The following is a 19024-nucleotide window of genomic DNA, read 5'->3' on the forward strand; positions in this document are numbered from 1 at the left end:
AACGGTGGGCATACTGGCAGACACGGAAATGTATTTACAGATCGGTATTCCCTGGAGGTTTTGGAGTCAATATGATCTGCACTTTGTCCCCTCACACATTGGCCGCTCTGTCCTGTCTCTTGTAAATGCATCAATCTTGTACATTTGTTCTGTTAAAAATAACATAGAAAGACATGGAAAGTACATTGTCCAGAACTCCCACTCTGACTATCTAGAATGTTATCTATTAATCCCTTCCCTTAGCTTTAACATAGACTATAATGCAGAGATCAGTACCTGTTATGTTTATATTCCTTACAACTACATCATATATATGATACTCACAGAAGGGGAGAGATGGATCGCACCGCCCTCGCAATCTCCGGTCACCGGGAGCAATGGGATGGGACTACAGGGGTGCCCCTACTGCGGTAACCTAGCTTGGGGTGCTACGTCTAAGCAGATGAGTGTAATACAAACAGAGAGATAAAGAGACGTGCACTCACCAATGTGGTATGCCGCTGGGGTACTTTATTAGAGGTTACTTCCACATGTGCAGGGAGGGGGAGGTGGAGGCAGGTGTATTCTCAGGAGTAGACAACAATCGTTTCACGTGTTCCCACGCTTCTTCCGGTCTACGGAATGACGCCATGCCACTAAGGAGGTGCTTAAATACAAGTAAGTGTAAGTGATGCACACAGATTAAAATAGAAATCAGACAAAGGGTGCAAATTCGTTACGCTCGTTCAACCCTAAGGGTCCAAGCGCATTTAACTTTGAGATCCACAGAGTCTCTTTACGTTGGAGGTTGAGATGACGATCCCCGCCCCCTGAGGGCTGGTTAACTCTCTCCAGACCACAGAATTTGAGACATCTGGTGTTGCCCTGATGGACCTGGCGTACATGGTCAATCAACCTGGGTACGCCTTTCCCTGATCGTACTGAGTAACAGTGTTCCTTATAGCGGACTGCAAGGGCTCGTTTGGTCTTCCCTATGTAAAACCGTCCACAGTCACAGACAATGGCATAAACCACAAACGTGGTTTTGCAGGTGAACAGATTACTGATGCGGCACTCTACGCCGTTCAAGCTGATGAAAGATACATTAAGCAGTTGTGGGCAGTATGCGCAATTACCGCATTTCCTGTTCCCCTCAGGCATAGCGGCATTCAGCCAATTCTCTTTCCTCTTTCTCGTGGATGGCGGTTTGATGGCATCTGCGACTGTTTTATTTCTGCGGTGGGCTATTATGGGTTTAGCAGCGGTGCTCTCTTGTAGATCTGGATCTTGTGCCAACAAGCCCCAGTGCTTATAGATAATATGGCGCAGGGTGTCATTCATGGGCGAGTTTGCAAGGATAAAGGAGAAACGATCTGATTTTTTGTCCCGATTGCTCTTTCTCCCCTTAAGTAAAACATCTCTATTGGCACTGCGGGCTCTCTGGAGGGCAACGTCTATCAATTTTTCCGGGTAGGCTCTTTCCAATAGTCTACCTTTTAGTTCCCTGGCCTGCCACTCAAAACCATTCTCGTGGCTATTTACCTTTTTGACCCTCAGCATTTGGCTGTAGGGTATAGCATCTCTGGTATGGGCAGGGTGTGAACTATGGTAGTGCAAGAGGGAGTTACACGAATTGGGTTTCCTATAGATGGAGGTAGAGATGACCCCGTCGTGCATCTCCACCAGAACATCCAGGAACTCCAATCGCGTCCCTCCAAATACACTGGTAAAGGCCATATTCACATGATTAGCGGTATTCAGGTAATGCACAAAGTTGGTAAAATCATCCTCTGAGCCCTCCCAGATGATGAAAATATCATCGACATATCTATGGTATGTCCTGATGAATTTAATGTAAGGGTTGGCCGCTGAGAACACCAGGTCACTCTCAAGAAACGCCAAGAAAAGATTGGCGTAAGTGCATGACACTGGCGTCCCCATGGCCGTCCCGACCCTCTGTGTGTACCATTGGTCCTCATATGTAAAGCAATTGTTGGTCAGTATGAATGTGAGGGCTTCAGTGATAAAGTTGGTGTACTCAGGGGACTGACCAGACTGCCGGAGGAAACGACCGACAGCCTCCACACCCGCATCATGTGGGATGCGGGTGTAGAGGCTCTCGACGTCCACCGACACTAGGGAACAGCCTGGGGCGAGGCATGTATCACGTAGGGCCAGTAGGAAATCCCCCGTATCCTTAAGGTATGACGGGACAGCTGCGAGTAGCGGCCTGAGAGTCCAGTCTAAGAACTGAGATAGACTCTCGGTGACAGATGCCACTGCGGAGACAATGGGTCTACCTGGAGGGGGGTGCACTAGCTTGTGCATTTTTGGGAGGTAGTACCACTTGGGGATCCTAGGGTGGTCAGGGAGCAATCTTTCTGCGGTTTTGCTGTCAATAGCTCCAGTAGACATATGCACACGAAGCAAAGACCTTAATTTATCTTTGATTTTATTAGTAGGATCACTCCCAAGTGTACTATACACCGTAGTATCTGACAATTGTCTTCTCGCCTCCTCCCGGTACATAGCAGCGGTCATGATTACCGTGGCGCCCCCTTTGTCCGCCTTACAAACTGTCAAGTCAGGTCTTTTTTTCAGCCAAGCCACAGCCCTTTGTTCCATGTTAGTAAGATTAACTCTGGCCTCAGGATACACCAACGCCCTAGCGTCTTTCATAACAGCCTGTGTGAATTTTTCAATGGCTCCTCCCGGTGCCACCGGTGGGCAGAATGTGGATTTCTTGCCCTTGGTGAATGCTGTATCAGCCACACAGGTGGGTTCTGGGTGTCCATCCATGTTAACCAACATGTTGATGCCCTGCAAATCCTGGGTGTCCATATGACCTGCGACATTAAAGCCAAGGGGACCTATGGTACATCTGTGAGGGCCTGATTGGGGATCTGGTGCTCCAACTTTGTTTGCAAAAAATTTTTTTAAGCTGATGCGCCTAAGACCTTTCTGAAAGTCCACTTCGAATTGTGATAGGGAAAAGTTCTCCATGAGCCCAAAATTGAGGCCCTTAGATAATAAGTCCGTGCATTCTCGGGGGATCTCTATTCCAGAGATATTGAGGACTTTGGGGGGTGTGACTAATCCTGCCATGTCACCTGCTTCCCTCTGCCTTTTCCTCTCCAAGCGCCTCTTCCTCTTCTGGCCCCCTCGCCGTGTCCTCCTCCTAAAGGGGCGCGACCAGGGTAGGTATTAGAACGCTCTGGGCCCGTGGTTTCGTCCGAGGCACTGGTGTCGGAGTCTGTGGTCCAGAACTCCGAAAAACCGCGTTTGCGGGGCTTAGATTTTCTGGACTTCTTACTGCCCCAGTCAAACAGCTTGCCGCTGTCGTAGTCCATTTTATCCCGCATGAACTTGTCACGTTTCTGTTGCTTAATATCCGTCTGCAACGTGACCAGTCTTTTATCCAACTTTTTCTGGAATGAGGACAATTGCTCTTCAGTCACACGGGTGCGATATTCTAACTTAGCTCGGCATAGGTCCGCAGTGATGCTGTTATATTCTTTCTTGTTTTCTTCCAAAACAAGAAGCAATAAATTGCTAGAATGTTGCAAATGTGCTTTCTGCCAAGCCAACATAAATTCCTCCTTCTCTTGGAACTGTGCGGGTGCTTTATACATACGTAAGCCCCTCGGAACTCTCTGGCTCGCGACGTAGGATTCAAGGGAATTGACGGTCCAAAAGAGCTTCTTCTCCCGTTCAGCCAATGTTGTGATTCTATGCTCCAAGATCTTGGGGCTGAAAATCTGAATATCCTCCTTGGTGTTGCAGGAGGTGAAGAAAACACCTGCGTCCGCCCTCCCTGCTAGGAGTACCTCCTCATTTCCCCTCGTCTCCGTTTCCATGTTAGGATCCATGTGTGTACCGGCAAGGCGAGTGTGCACAGATCCAGAAGCAAGAGCACAGTCAATCACAGAAGGGGAGAGATGGATCGCACCGCCCTCGCAATCTCCGGTCACCGGGAGCAATGGGATGGGACTACAGGGGTGCCCCTACTGCGGTAACCTAGCTTGGGGTGCTACATCTAAGCAGATGAGTGTAATACAAACAGAGAGATAAAGAGACGTGCACTCACCAATGTGGTATGCCGCTGGGGTACTTTATTAGAGGTTACTTCCACATGTGCAGGGAGGGGGAGGTGGAGGCAGGTGTATTCTCAGGAGTAGACAACAATCGTTTCACGTGTTCCCACGCTTCTTCCGGTCTACGGAATGACGCCATGCCACTAAGGAGGTGCTTAAATACAAGTAAGTGTAAGTGATGCACACAGATTAAAATAGAAATCAGACAAAGGGTGCAAATTCGTTACGCTCGTTCAACCCTAAGGGTCCAAGCGCATTTAACTTTGAGATCCACAGAGTCTCTTTACGTTGGAGGTTGAGATGACGATCCCCGCCCCCTGAGGGCTGGTTAACTCTCTCCAGACCACAGAATTTGAGACATCTGGTGTTGCCCTGATGGACCTGGCGTACATGGTCAATCAACCTGGGTACGCCTTTCCCTGATCGTACTGAGTAACAGTGTTCCTTATAGCGGACTGCAAGGGCTCGTTTGGTCTTCCCTATGTAAAACCGTCCACAGTCACAGACAATGGCATAAACCACAAACGTGGTTTTGCAGGTGAACAGATTACTGATGCGGCACTCTACGCCGTTCAAGCTGATGAAAGATACATTAAGCAGTTGTGGGCAGTATGCGCAATTACCGCATTTCCTGTTCCCCTCAGGCATAGCGGCATTCAGCCAATTCTCTTTCCTCTTTCTCGTGGATGGCGGTTTGATGGCATCTGCGACATTACCAACTTTGTGCATTACCTGAATACCGCTAATCATGTGAATATGGCCTTTACCAGTGTATTTGGAGGGACGCGATTGGAGTTCCTGGATGTTCTGGTGGAGATGCACGACGGGGTCATCTCTACCTCCATCTATAGGAAACCCAATTCGTGTAACTCCCTCTTGCACTACCATAGTTCACACCCTGCCCATACCAGAGATGCTATACCCTACAGCCAAATGCTGAGGGTCAAAAAGGTAAATAGCCACGAGAATGGTTTTGAGTGGCAGGCCAGGGAACTAAAAGGTAGACTATTGGAAAGAGCCTACCCGGAAAAATTGATAGACGTTGCCCTCCAGAGAGCCCGCAGTGCCAATAGAGATGTTTTACTTAAGGGGAGAAAGAGCAATCGGGACAAAAAATCAGATCGTTTCTCCTTTATCCTTGCAAACTCGCCCATGAATGACACCCTGCGCCATATTATCTATAAGCACTGGGGATTGTTGGCACAAGATCCAGATCTACAAGAGAGCACCGCTGCTAAACCCATAATAGCCCACCGCAGAAATAAAACAGTCGCAGATGCCATCAAACCGCCATCCACGAGAAAGAGGAAAGAGAATTGGCTGAATGCCGCTATGCCTGAGGGGAACAGGAAATGCGGTAATTGCGCATACTGCCCACAACTGCTTAATGTATCTTTCATCAGCTTGAACGGCGTAGAGTGCCGCATCAGTAATCTGTTCACCTGCAAAACCACGTTTGTGGTTTATGCCATTGTCTGTGACTGTGGACGGTTTTACATAGGGAAGACCAAACGAGCCCTTGCAGTCCGCTATAAGGAACACTGTTACTCAGTACGATCAGGGAAAGGCGTACCCAGGTTGATTGACCATGTACGCCAGGTCCATCAGGGCAACACCAGATGTCTCAAATTCTGTGGTCTGGAGAGAGTTAACCAGCCCTCAGGGGGCGGGGATCGTCATCTCAACCTCCAACGTAAAGAGACTCTGTGGATCTCAAAGTTAAATGCGCTTGGACCCTTAGGGTTGAACGAGCGTAACGAATTTGCACCCTTTGTCTGATTTCTATTTTAATCTGTGTGCATCACTTACACTTACTTGTATTTAAGCACCTCCTTAGTGGCATGGCGTCATTCCGTAGACCGGAAGAAGCGTGGGAACACGTGAAACGATTGTTGTCTACTCCTGAGAATACACCTGCCTCCACCTCCCCCTCCCTGCACATGTGGAAGTAACCTCTAATAAAGCACCCCAGCGGCATACCACATTGGTGAGTGCACGTCTCTTTATCTCTCTGTTTATATATATGATACTGCTTCTACTAAAATAATGTCTACTATTCTATAAGAATATCACTACTACAATATTATCCGCTATGTACAGGAATATAACTACTATAATACTATCCCCTATAGACAAGAATATAACTACTATAATACTGCTCCTATATACAGGAATATAACTACTATAATACTGCCTCCTATATACAAGAATATAACTACTATAATAATGCTCCTATATACAAGAATATAACTACTATAATACTGCCCCTATATACAAGAATATAACTACTATAATACTGCTCCTATATACAAGAATATAACTATAATAATACTGTCCCTATATACAAGAATATAACTACTATAATACTGCTCCTATATACAAGAATATAACTACTATAATGATCTTTTTATTTAAAACTTACACCAAATTATTACAGTGTATTTACATTAAAATCATAGAAAATAAAGATATTGTTACATTACTTGATAACATTACAGAAAACATGACACATGGATGTTTCTCCAATACACATTGTGCGGGTCACATTTCAGGTCTCTCTTATATACAGTCTTTAGAGACTCTATTTCAGATCTCTCCTTAGACAGAAGCTGGTAGATCGCCTGTCGCCGGCTCTTAGTCCTCACACTGTTTACATTGATAGAGCTGAGTCTCAGTCTCATTCACTTGGCCTTCTTAGTCCTTTTTCTCCTTCCACTGCTGTGACCTGTAGTTCCCCATCTCTTGGTGGACACTGAGGGTTCAGGATCATCATCAGGAAGGGTTGAGGGAACTTGTTCTATTGTTGTCTCCTGCTCTTCTTCTCCCAGAGCACTGTACCTTCCAGAGGTGATCTCCAGCGCTGGCGGCTCAGCTGGCTTCTTGGTTGCAGTGATCTTTCTAGAGGAATCCACTGTTGTGTTTTTTCTTTTTACGATCTGGAACCCGTCATCATCTACACGGGTATTTGCAGCTGGATCTGTAGAGGTGCTGGGCTGCTGTTTGGAGGGTTTAGTGACTGTTTCTCTGAGCACTTTACTTGTCTCTTCAGTGGCTGATGAGAGTTGTTGTGCAGCATCCGCAGGTGGTATGTCAGTGGCTGATGAGAGTTGTTGTGCAGCATCCGCAGGTGGTATGTCAGTGGCTGATGAGAGTTGTTGTGCAGCATCCGCAGGTGGTATGTCAGTGGCTGATGAGAGTTGTTGTGCAGCATCCGCAGGTGGTATGTCAGTTGTTGCTGCTGATACTTTTTGTGCAGCATCCCTAGGTGGACTAGCAGACTCTGTACTGGTGGATAATACTTCAGGCTCTGCAGTGATAAGTGCAGCATCCATAGATGGTTCATCTACATTGTCTTCTGGTACATGTGGTGCAGCATCCATAGACAGAACATGAGGCACTGCAGCAGGGTCACTGGTACCTTGTTTGACATTAGTACTGGTACTGGCGACTTCTGGGGCTATGCCCACACTTTCAGTGACGTCCTCCTGCTCTTCCTCCATGGCCTCGATGAGGGTCTCATTACACTTATTGTGTTCTGCATGTGGACAATCTTTGAATGTGTGACCTGGGCCAGAGCACAGATTACAGATGACCGGGCCCGTACAATCCTCCTTTCCATGCCCAAACTGTCCACATAACGAGCACTTGATACGAGAACAGTTCATGGCCAGGTGTCGGCCCCCACATCTATGGCAAAGACGTGGCTGACCTGGGTAATAGCATATCCCACGCTCTGAGCCCAGGTAAAAGGAGTGTGGTAGGTGTTTGGTCATGCCACTCTCTCGCCGGAGCTGAATCTTTACTGTATACCCACCATTCCAAATCCCCTCCTCATCGTATATCTTAGCCGGATGGCTCTTCACATCACACTGCCGGCTCAGCCAGTGGATTAGATCCGCCAGAGCCACCACCTCGGACTGGAACAGGATGGTGATGGTCACTACCTGAGGCTTGGACAACTGTATTACCTGGAGGTGTTCCCACATCTTGTGACCTTTAGTATCATTGTAGATATTCCAGAATAAGTCCAGACTATACTGCAGCTTAAAGCTGATATCATAGATTCTGGTGGAGGGGATATGGATTAGGGCATACACCTTCGAGGCCTCAAACCGCATAAACTCTTTTAATAAAACTTTTCCAATGTACAGTCTAGAGGGGATGCTATCTTCTGGACCCGTATACCGGATCCTTACCGCATTCCTCCTCTGCGGTGTGGGGTTAGCTGACCCTGTAACACTGGAGAACAGTCTGTACTGAGGTCTGCCGGCAGAGGGATCAGTGCTGGGCCTCTCCACAGGATTACTGACACCAGGCTGTCCTGCTGATCCAACTGTGTGTGCTACTGGTGGCTGTGCACCCTTTACTCTACTCCCTGCAGGCCGCAGAGAGCCCCGTACACCGCGTGCTGCAGGCTGCAAAGTGTCCCGTATACTGTGTGCTGCAGGCTGCAGAGTGTCCTGTATACTGTGTGCTGCAGGCTGCAGAGTGTCCTGCATACTGTGTGCTGCAGGCTGCAGAGTGTCCTGCATACTGTGTGCTGCAGGCTGCAGAGTGTCCTGTATACTGTGTGCTGCAGGCTGCAGAGTGTCCTGTATACTGTGTGCTGCAGGCTGTGCGGTTGGTTCTGGCATTAGCCGGCTCACACTCCCACTGTTCTGTGGGGTATCATATACAATGTCAGTACTTTGCTGCATAGTGGAGTCATTCTCACTCATATGACCAGAATTACAGTCAGAATCCTCTGCGTTTAACCCCTTGCTGGCTGGCACAGAACTCTCTGCATCATCATCACTGTCAATGTTTTCTACAGATCCGCCATTTTTTGTCTCTGAGTGCAGCGATTCCTCAGTAGCTGCTCCCCCAAATCTCACAGGTTTTCCCTGGTCCACAATGTCATATACTGTGTCATAGTTAATATCTTTTTTGTTAATAATGTCTCTCAGTCTCCTTCTCATACCTTGGGCTCTGGCCTCTCTCTTTCTCTCAATCGCCCAGTTTTCCACTTTGGGTGCGGTGTTTGTTCCCTCATCCAGTCTGCCCTTCATTATGGCCAGCTCACGTGTACAATCATCCAGCCTTTCACATTTCATCAACTTTACTTTAGGATCAGTCTCTTTCTTAATTTCATCTCTCAATTTGCCAATCTGCATTTCCAGCATAAATATATTTTTCCTTGTAACTTTTCTGTTAAATCCAACAACATTGCAAGATTCTGAAGACTCACCAGCCACCATGTCCAAATCTCCACTTCCACCAGCTCCATGCTGCAGGCCGCACTCCAGACCCTGGACTCTCCCAGGATCATCAGCCCAGCTTCCCTCCCCTCCTCCTGGGTCAGAAGCCATGCCTCCTCCCCTCAGGGAGCTCACAAGCACACGTCTATCCTCTCCTATAGACAGGAATATAACTACTATAATACTGTCCCTATATACAAGAATATAACTACTATAATACCATACCTCCCAACCGTCCCGGATTTCGCGGGACAGTCCCGTTTTCGGGGTGCTGTCCCGCGGTCCCGGAACGGCCCCCAGTGTCCCGCATTATATGTGGCCCCAGCGAAAAAAACAATAAACCAGTAACTCACCTGTCCTCCGGTCCCAGCAGCTCCTCTCCCGGCAGAGCGCGCACTCCCGTCATCCTCCGGGGCGGGCAGCGGTGTACAGAGACACTGACTGTACCGGAAGTGACCTGCAGCCTCCATCATGAATCACTTCCGGCACAGTCAGTGTCTGTATACCCCGCTGCCCGCCCCGGAGGATGACGGGAGTGCGCGCTCTGCCGGGAGAGGAGCTGCTGGGACCGGCGGACAGGTGAGTTACTGGTTTATTGTTTTTTCTGCTGGGGCCACACAAATGGGGGGTATTTGCTACTCTGTGGGGCATATATGGGGGATTGGCTACTATGTGGGGCACTATATGGGGGATTGGCTACTATGTGGGGCACTATATGGGGGATTGGATAATATGTGGGGCATATATGGGGGATTGGCTACTATGTGGGGCACTATATGGGGGATTGGCTACTATGTGGGGCACTATATGGGGGATTGGCTACTATGTGGGGCACTATAATGGGGGATTGGCTACTATGTGGTGCACTATATGGGGGATTGGCTACTATGTGGGGCACTATATGGGGGATTGGCTACTATGTGGGGCACTATATGGGGGATTGGCTACTATGTGGGGCACTATATGGGGGCATTGGCTACTATGTGGGGCACTATATGGGGGCATTGGCTACTATGTGGGGCACTATATGGGGGCATTAGCTACTATGTGGGGCACTATATGGGGGCATTGGCTACTATGTGGGGCATATATGGGGGATTGGCTACTATATGGGGGGATTGGATAATATGTGGGGCACTATATGGGGGATTGGCTACTATGTGGGGCACTATATGGGGGGATTGGCTACTATGTGGGGCATATATGGGGGATTGGCTACTATGTGGGGCACTATATGGGTGCATTGGCTACTATGTGGGGCATATATGGAGGATTGGCTACTATGTGGGGCACTATATGGGGATTGGCTACTATGTGGGGCACTATATGGGGATTGGCTAATATATGGGGGATTGGATACTATGTGGGGCATATATGGGGGGATTGGCTACTATGTGGGCATATATGGGGGATTGGCTACTATGTGGGGCACTATATGGGGGCATTGGCTACTATGTGGGGTACTATATGGGGGATTGGATAATAAGTGGGGCACTATATGGGGGCATTGGCTACTATGTGGGGCACTATATGGGGGCATTGGCTACTATGTGGGGCATATATGAGGGGATTGGCTACTATGTGGGGCACTATATGGGGATTGGCTACTATGTGGGCACTATATGGGGGGATTGGCTACTATGTGGGGCACTATATGGGGGGATTGGCTACTATGTGGGGCATTATATGGGGGGATTGGCTACTATGTGGGGCACTATAATGGGGGATTGTATACTATGTGGGGCACTATAATGGGGGATTGGATACTGTATAGGGCACTATTCAGTCAGCAGCATGTGGTGACTGTAGGGGAGTGGCTATGGAGGGTTGCTATGGGGGCGTGGCTATGGAGGGTTGCTATGGGGGCGTGGCTATGGGGGCGTGGCTATGGGGACCGCGGCGCACATGTCCCTCTTTGCTCTTTGCAAAAGTTGGGAGGTATGATAATACTGCTCCTATATACAAGAATATAACTACTATAATACTGCTCCTATATACAAGAATATAACTACTATAATACTGCTCCTATATACAAGAATATAACTACTATAATACTGTCCCTATATACAAGAATATAACTACTATAATACGCCCATATATAGAAGAATATAACTACTATAATACTGCTCCTATATACAAGAATATAACTACTATAATACTGCTTCTATATACAAGAATATAACTACTATAATACTGCTCCTATATACAAGAATATAACTACTATAATACTGTCCCTATATACAAGAATATAACTACTATAATACTGCTCCTATATACAAGAATATAACTACTATAATATGTGCACAAGCCAAAAAGACAGAAATGGCTGCACATCGCACCCATGGCTGACACGAAAGCTTATTCAGCTACATTTAAAACCAACATCAGAAGTTAGTATATAATTTGGCCAAACCATATTGCCTCATGTACCACGTGCAGGTCTTCTGATACACGAGTCCCTAACCAAAAAACATCACTGTGCCGGTCAGCGACCACAATCCCTGCAAAACGTGCACAAGCAGAGAAGGGGGGCCACGGAATGGCCCTGCAACCCCATTGTCACAGGACCAGACCCTGGAGGGCCCCCCAGAACCCCGCAGGCACCGCTGGCGGAAAAAGTGGACGCCAAGCAACACAAGGGGAGGATCTTCTAGTATTCTCCCATTCTACCTGCAGAGGAATGGAGAGAGGTAAGAGCTTTTTCACAGTTGTGTTGCTTGGCGTCCACTTTTTCCGCCGGTGGCGCCTGCAGGGTCCGGGGGGGCCCTTTAGGGTCTGGTCCTGTGACATTGGGGTTTCAGGGCCATTCCGTGGCCCCCCTTCTCTGCTTGCGCACATTTTGTGGGGATTGTGGTCGCTGACCGGCACAGTGATGTTTTTTGGTTAGGGACTCATGTGTATCAGAAGACCTGCACGTGGTACATGAGGCAATATGGTTTGGCCAAATTATATACTAACTTCTGATGTTGGTTTTAAATGTAGCTGAATAAGCTTTCGTGTCAACCATGGGTGCGATGTGCAGCCATTTCTGTCTTTTTGGCTTGTGCATATAACTACTATAATACTGCTCCTATATACAAGAATATAACTACTATAATACTGCTCCTATATACAAGAATATAACTACTATAATACTACCCCTATATACAAGAATATAACTACTATAATACTGCTCCTATATACAAGAATATAACTACTATAATACTGCTCCTATATACAAGAATATAACTACTATAATACATAGAAGATTGTCGGCAGAAAAAGACCACTGGGTCCATCTAGTCCGCCCTTTTAGTATTTTCTTCCTTATTATCTTAGGATAGATATATGTCTATCCCAGGCCTGTTTAAATTCTGTTATTGTAGATTTACCAACCACCTCTGCTGGAAGTTTGTTCCAGGTATCTACTACTCTTTCAGTAAAATAATATTTTCTTACATTGCTTCTGATCTTTCCCCCAACTAACCTCTCACTGTGTCCTCTTGTTCTTGAGCTCAGTTTTTTACTAAAAACACTCCCCTCTTGAACCTTATTTAGTCCCTTAACATACTTAAAGGTTTCAATCATGTCCCCCCTTTCCCGTCTTTCCTCCAGACTATACAGATTCAAATCCTTAAGTCTTTCCTGATATGGTTTATGCCTCACACCCTCCACCATTTTTGTAGCTCGTCTTTGGACCCGTTCTATTTTATCAATGTCCTTTTTTAGGTGAGGTCTCCAGAACTGGACACAGTATTCCAGATGTGGCCTCACCAGAGCTCTATACAGCGGGATCACAATCTCCCTCTTCCTACTGGTTATACCTCTAGCTATACACCCCAGCATACGATTTGCTTTCCCCACCGCCTGGTTGCACTGGTGACTCATTTTAAGGCTTTCAGAAATCATTACCCCTAAATCCTTCTCTTCTGAAGTCTTTTCCAGCACAGTACTGCCGATGTGATACTCGGATAGAGGATTCCTCCTCCCCAAGTGCATTATTTTACATTTGGAAACGTTGAACTTCAATTTCCACTGTTTGGACCACGTATCTAGCAAAGCTAAATCATTTTCCATATTACTGACACCTCCAGGAATATCCACCCTATTGCACACTTTTGTGTCGTCAGCAAACAGACAAACTTTACCTATCAACCCTTCTCCTATGTCACTTACAAACATATTAAAAAGAATAGGACCCAGAACAGACCCTTGTGGCACACCACTTGTAACCAGTCTCTGCTCAGAATATACACCATTAACAACAACCCTCTGATATCTCTCCTTCAGCCAACCACAAATCCACTGAACTATCCAGGGATTTAGTCCAATTTTCTCCAACTTCTCTATCAGCTCTTTATGGGGAACTGTATCAAAAGCTTTGCTGAAGTCCAGATAGGCAATATCCACAGCACCACCTTCATCCAGCACTTTTGTGGCATAATCAAAGAAATCAATGAGATTAGTCTGACATGATCGGCCCTCAGTAAAGCCATGCTGGTTTGGATCCATCAAATTGTTGATTCTTAGGTGATCCATTATCTTCTTTTTTAGAAGAGTTTCCATCATTTTCACTACTACAGATGTCAGGCTCACTGGCCTGTAGTTACTGGGCTCTTCTCTATTCCCCTTCTTGTGGATTGGTATAACATTGGCTGTTCTCCAATCATCGGGGACATCTCCTGTTAGCAGGGATTGGTTATACAGATCTGTCAGGGGGGCAGCAATCACAGATCTGAGTTCTTTAAGAACCCTGGGATGGATCCCATCTGGACCCATCGCCTTATTCAGCTTTAAACGGGCAAGTTCCTCTGCAACTTCAGCCTCTGAAAATACTGGAGCCGAACCCATATAGCTGGAGGCAATGCTGTGTCCAACCATCCTGTGATTGTGAAGGCCGCCTTCTGAAAACACTGAGCAGAAGTAACTATTCAAATAGTCAGCGACCGCCTTATCTCCATCAATAAACGTATTCTCCCCATTACTTATTTTAGTAATGCTGCAGCCATTCTTCTTCTTCTTCCTGTCACTTATATATCTGAAGAAGGTTTTATTTCCCGCAGTAACAGATTTTGCCATTCCCTCTTCTTTTGAGGCTTTAGCAGCATTTATAATCTGCTTTGCCTCCTTCTGTATACTTTTATACGTCTCTCTGTCAGCTTCATTCCCAGTCTCCTTATACTTCCTATACGCTGCCTTTTTTCCTTTTACAATGGCCTTAACCTCTCTAGTAAACCATAATGGATTCTTCTTCCTTTTACTTTTGCTAACTTCTCGTACATATAGTCTAGTTGCCTTTAATATGACATTTTTTAATTCTGCCCACTGAGTGCTCGCCCCTGATGTTTTATCCCACCCTCTTAATTCTTTATCTAAATACTCCCCCATTTTATTAAAATCTGTCTTCCTAAAATCCAATACTCTTGTTGTAGTATGGGATTGGACGTAGTCAGTTTGTACGTCAAACCATAGACACTGGTGGTCACTGGAACCTAGATTTTCTTCCACTCTAACTTCAGACACCCGATCCACATTAGTAAATACTAAATCTAGAATGTTCTCTCCTCTGGTAGGTGACTTCACAAGCTGTTTCAGAGATGCCCCTGTAAGGGCCTCCATTACATTCTTGCTTTTACATGTAAGTGCAGAAGGGATATTCCAATCCACATCCGGCATGTTAAAGTCGCCCATAACTACAATGTCCCCCTTTAATGACATTTTAGTAATTTCATCCATCAGCATATTATCATAGTCCTCGCTTTGCCCCGGAGGCCTATAGACAACACCTATCCTAATAACAGATCCCTCTTTGGACTGCATACAAACCCAGAGAGTCTCCAGCTCTTTATATGTATTTTGGATGAGTGTCGATTTAAGACTATCCCTGACATATATGGCTACCCCGCCTCCCCTTCTCTCTGCTCTGTCTTTCCTGTACAGAATATATCCCGGTATAACTATTTCCCAATCATTAGACTCTTTGAACCAGGTCTCTGTTACAGCAACAAGGTCCAAATCATCTCTAGACATAATGGCTGTCAGCTCACAGATCTTGTTTCCTAAGCTGCGAGCATTCGTACACATTGCCCGAAGATTACTAAGCTTCATAATACCTTTATTCCCAAATTCATCTACCGCACCAACAGCACCTTCCTTACCACCAATAACCGCACCAACCATTGCATCTACAGCACCAATAACCGCACCAACAACTGCGTCAACAGCACCAACAACTACATCAACAGCACCAACCACTGTGTCTACAGCACCAACCACTGCACTTTCACCAATCCGGATACACTTATTTGTCTTTACTGGTCGGGGACAGAAATCCTCCTCTATTATACTTCTGTCCCCTTCATCTAGTTTAAATGTCTGTCCAAAAACAATCTGAATTCCTCACTAAGTACCTGTGTACCTATGTGTGATGGGTGCAAACCATCCCTCTTGAACATGTCCTTTTTGCACCACTTGCAAAAGCTATGACTAACAAACTCAAAACCTTCTGCCTTACACCACTGCCTTAACCATGCATTAAACTCTGAGATACGACATGCCTTGTTGTTCTGATTACAGACCGGCAAAACCTCTGAAAATGTCACAGAATCTGTTATCTTGCCCAGCTCCAGACTAAAAGTTTGAAATTCCTTTTTAACCAAATCCACATCTCCTTGGGACAAGTCATTGGTTCCAAGATGAACCACCAGATCAATCTTGCTATCTATACTAGCAGCCTTCACAATGTTCACAATCCGTCTCCTATCCCTCCTGACAGTAGCACCTGGGAGACATCTCACCTCTCTAAACACATCCTCCTCCTGTCCTACCACAACACCTCTAACAATCGAGTCACCAACTAGAAGATGCCTTCTCTTCTTACTAACCTTTACTTCTGCCCTCAGTGGCCCATCCAAAACAACATCCCCATTGGAAATAACCTGAGCAGCCATGTCTCCAACAGCAACTGCATCTCTATCACTATATGGGTGCATTGGCTACTATGTGGGGCATATATGGAGGATTGGCTACTATGTGGGGCACTATATGGGGATTGGCTACTATGTGGGGCACTATATGGGGATTGGCTAATATATGGGGGATTGGATACTATGTGGGGCATATATGGGGGGATTGGCTACTATGTGGGCATATATGGGGGATTGGCTACTATGTGGGGCACTATATGGGGGCATTGGCTACTATGTGGGGTACTATATGGGGGATTGGATAATAAGTGGGGCACTATATGGGGGCATTGGCTACTATGTGGGGCACTATATGGGGGCATTGGCTACTATGTGGGGCATATATGAGGGGATTGGCTACTATGTGGGGCACTATATGGGGATTGGCTACTATGTGGGCACTATATGGGGGGATTGGCTACTATGTGGGGCACTATATGGGGGGATTGGCTACTATGTGGGGCATTATATGGGGGGATTGGCTACTATGTGGGGCACTATAATGGGGGATTGTATACTATGTGGGGCACTATAATGGGGGATTGGATACTGTATAGGGCACTATTCAGTCAGCAGCATGTGGTGACTGTAGGGGAGTGGCTATGGAGGGTTGCTATGGGGGCGTGGCTATGGAGGGTTGCTATGGGGGCGTGGCTATGGGGGCGTGGCTATGGGGACCGCGGCGCACATGTCCCTCTTTGCTCTTTGCAAAAGTTGGGAGGTATGATAATACTGCTCCTATATACAAGAATATAACTACTATAATACTGCTCCTATATACAAGAATATAACTACTATAATACTGCTCCTATATACAAGAATATAACTACTATAATACTGTCCCTATATACAAGAATATAACTACTATAATACGCCCATATATAGAAGAATATAACTACTATAATACTGCTCCTATATACAAGAATATAACTACTATAATACTGCTCCTATATACAAGAATATAACTACTATAATACTGTCCCTATATACAAGAATATAACTACTATAATACTGCTCCTATATACAAGAATATAACTACTATAATATGTGCACAAGCCAAAAAGACAGAAATGGCTGCACATCGCACCCATGGCTGACACGAAAGCTTATTCAGCTACATTTAAAACCAACATCAGAAGTTAGTATATAATTTGGCCAAACCATATTGCCTCATGTACCACGTGCAGGTCTTCTGATACACGAGTCCCTAACCAAAAAACATCACTGTGCCGGTCAGCGACCACAATCCCTGCAAAACGTGCACAAGCAGAGAAGGGGGGCCACGGAATGGCCCTGCAACCCCATTGTCACAGGACCAGACCCTGGAGGGCCCCCCAGAACCCCGCAGGCACCGCTGGCGGAAAAAGTGGACGCCAAGCAACACAAGGGGAGGATCTTCTAGTATTCTCCCATTCTACCTGCAGAGGAATGGAGAGAGGTAAGAGCTTTTTCACAGTTGTGTTGCTTGGCGTCCACTTTTTCCGCCGGTGGCGCCTGCAGGGTCCGGGGGGGCCCTTTAGGGTCTGGTCCTGTGACATTGGGGTTTCAGGGCCATTCCGTGGCCCCCCTTCTCTGCTTGCGCACATTTTGTGGGGATTGTGGTCGCTGACCGGCACAGTGATGTTTTTTGGTTAGGGACTCATGTGTATCAGAAGACCTGCACGTGGTACATGAGGCAATATGGTTTGGCCAAATTATATACTAACTTCTGATGTTGGTTTTAAATGTAGCTGAATAAGCTTTCGTGTCAACCATGGGTGCGATGTGCAGCCATTTCTGTCTTTTTGGCTTGTGCATATAACTACTATAATACTGCTCCTATATACAAGAATATAACTACTATAATACTGCTCCTATATACAAGAATATAACTACTATAATACTACCCCTATATACAAGAATATAACTACTATAATACTGCTCCTATATACAAGAATATAACTACTATAATACTGCTCCTATATACAAGAATATAACTACTATAATACTACCCCTATATACAAGAATATAACTACTATAATAATGCCCCTATATACAAGAATATAACTACTATAATACTGCTCCTATATACAAGAATATAACTACTATAATACTGCCCCTATATACAAGAATATAACTACTATAATACTGCCCCCTATATACAAGAATATAACTTCTATAATACTGCTCCCTATATACAAGAATATAACTACTATAATACTGCTCCTATATACAAGAATATAACTACTATAATGTGGCTCAGGGAAGAAACAGAGTGCTGCACATCACACCTATGGCTGATACTAGTGCCGCTTGGCTAAATAAAAAACACATCAGAATTTTGTGTATGAATTGATCAAGCCATACTGCCCCATGTACCTCGTGCCGGTATCTGATACACATGGGTCCCTACACTAAGTCCACACCGTGCCAGTCAGTGGCCACCAACCCCGCAGGCGTGCACAGCCAGGGAACGGGGGCCATGGGACGGCCCTGCGACCCCCATGCCACAGGACCGGTGGTGCTGGCTGGGTTTTGGTGGGGCTTTTTGGGTCTGGTCCTGTGACATTGGGGTTGCAGGGCCGTTCCATGGCCTCCCTTCCCTGCACGTGCACGCTTTGCGGGGTTGGCGGTCGCTGACCGACACGGTGTGGAGTTAGCGTAGGGACCCGTGTGGACCAGAGGACCTGCGCGGTGGTACACGGGGCAATATGGCTTGATCAATTCATATACAGACACTCTGGTGTTGATTTTTAATATAGGCCTAGCGGCATTAGTATCAGCCATAGAT

The 19024-nt window shown here is 46.2% G+C and overlaps 1 protein-coding gene across 2 annotated transcripts in view; it reads left to right on the plus strand.

The window, feature by feature from the left end:
* Positions 1 to 19024, plus strand: part of LOXHD1 (lipoxygenase homology PLAT domains 1) — a 150209-nt gene that overhangs the window by 67558 nt on the left and 63627 nt on the right. The window lies entirely within an intron of this gene.

The sequence above is a fragment of the Dendropsophus ebraccatus genome, chromosome 3 (genome assembly GCF_027789765.1).
Source record: "Dendropsophus ebraccatus isolate aDenEbr1 chromosome 3, aDenEbr1.pat, whole genome shotgun sequence".
NCBI classification, from domain to species: domain Eukaryota; kingdom Metazoa; phylum Chordata; class Amphibia; order Anura; family Hylidae; genus Dendropsophus; species Dendropsophus ebraccatus.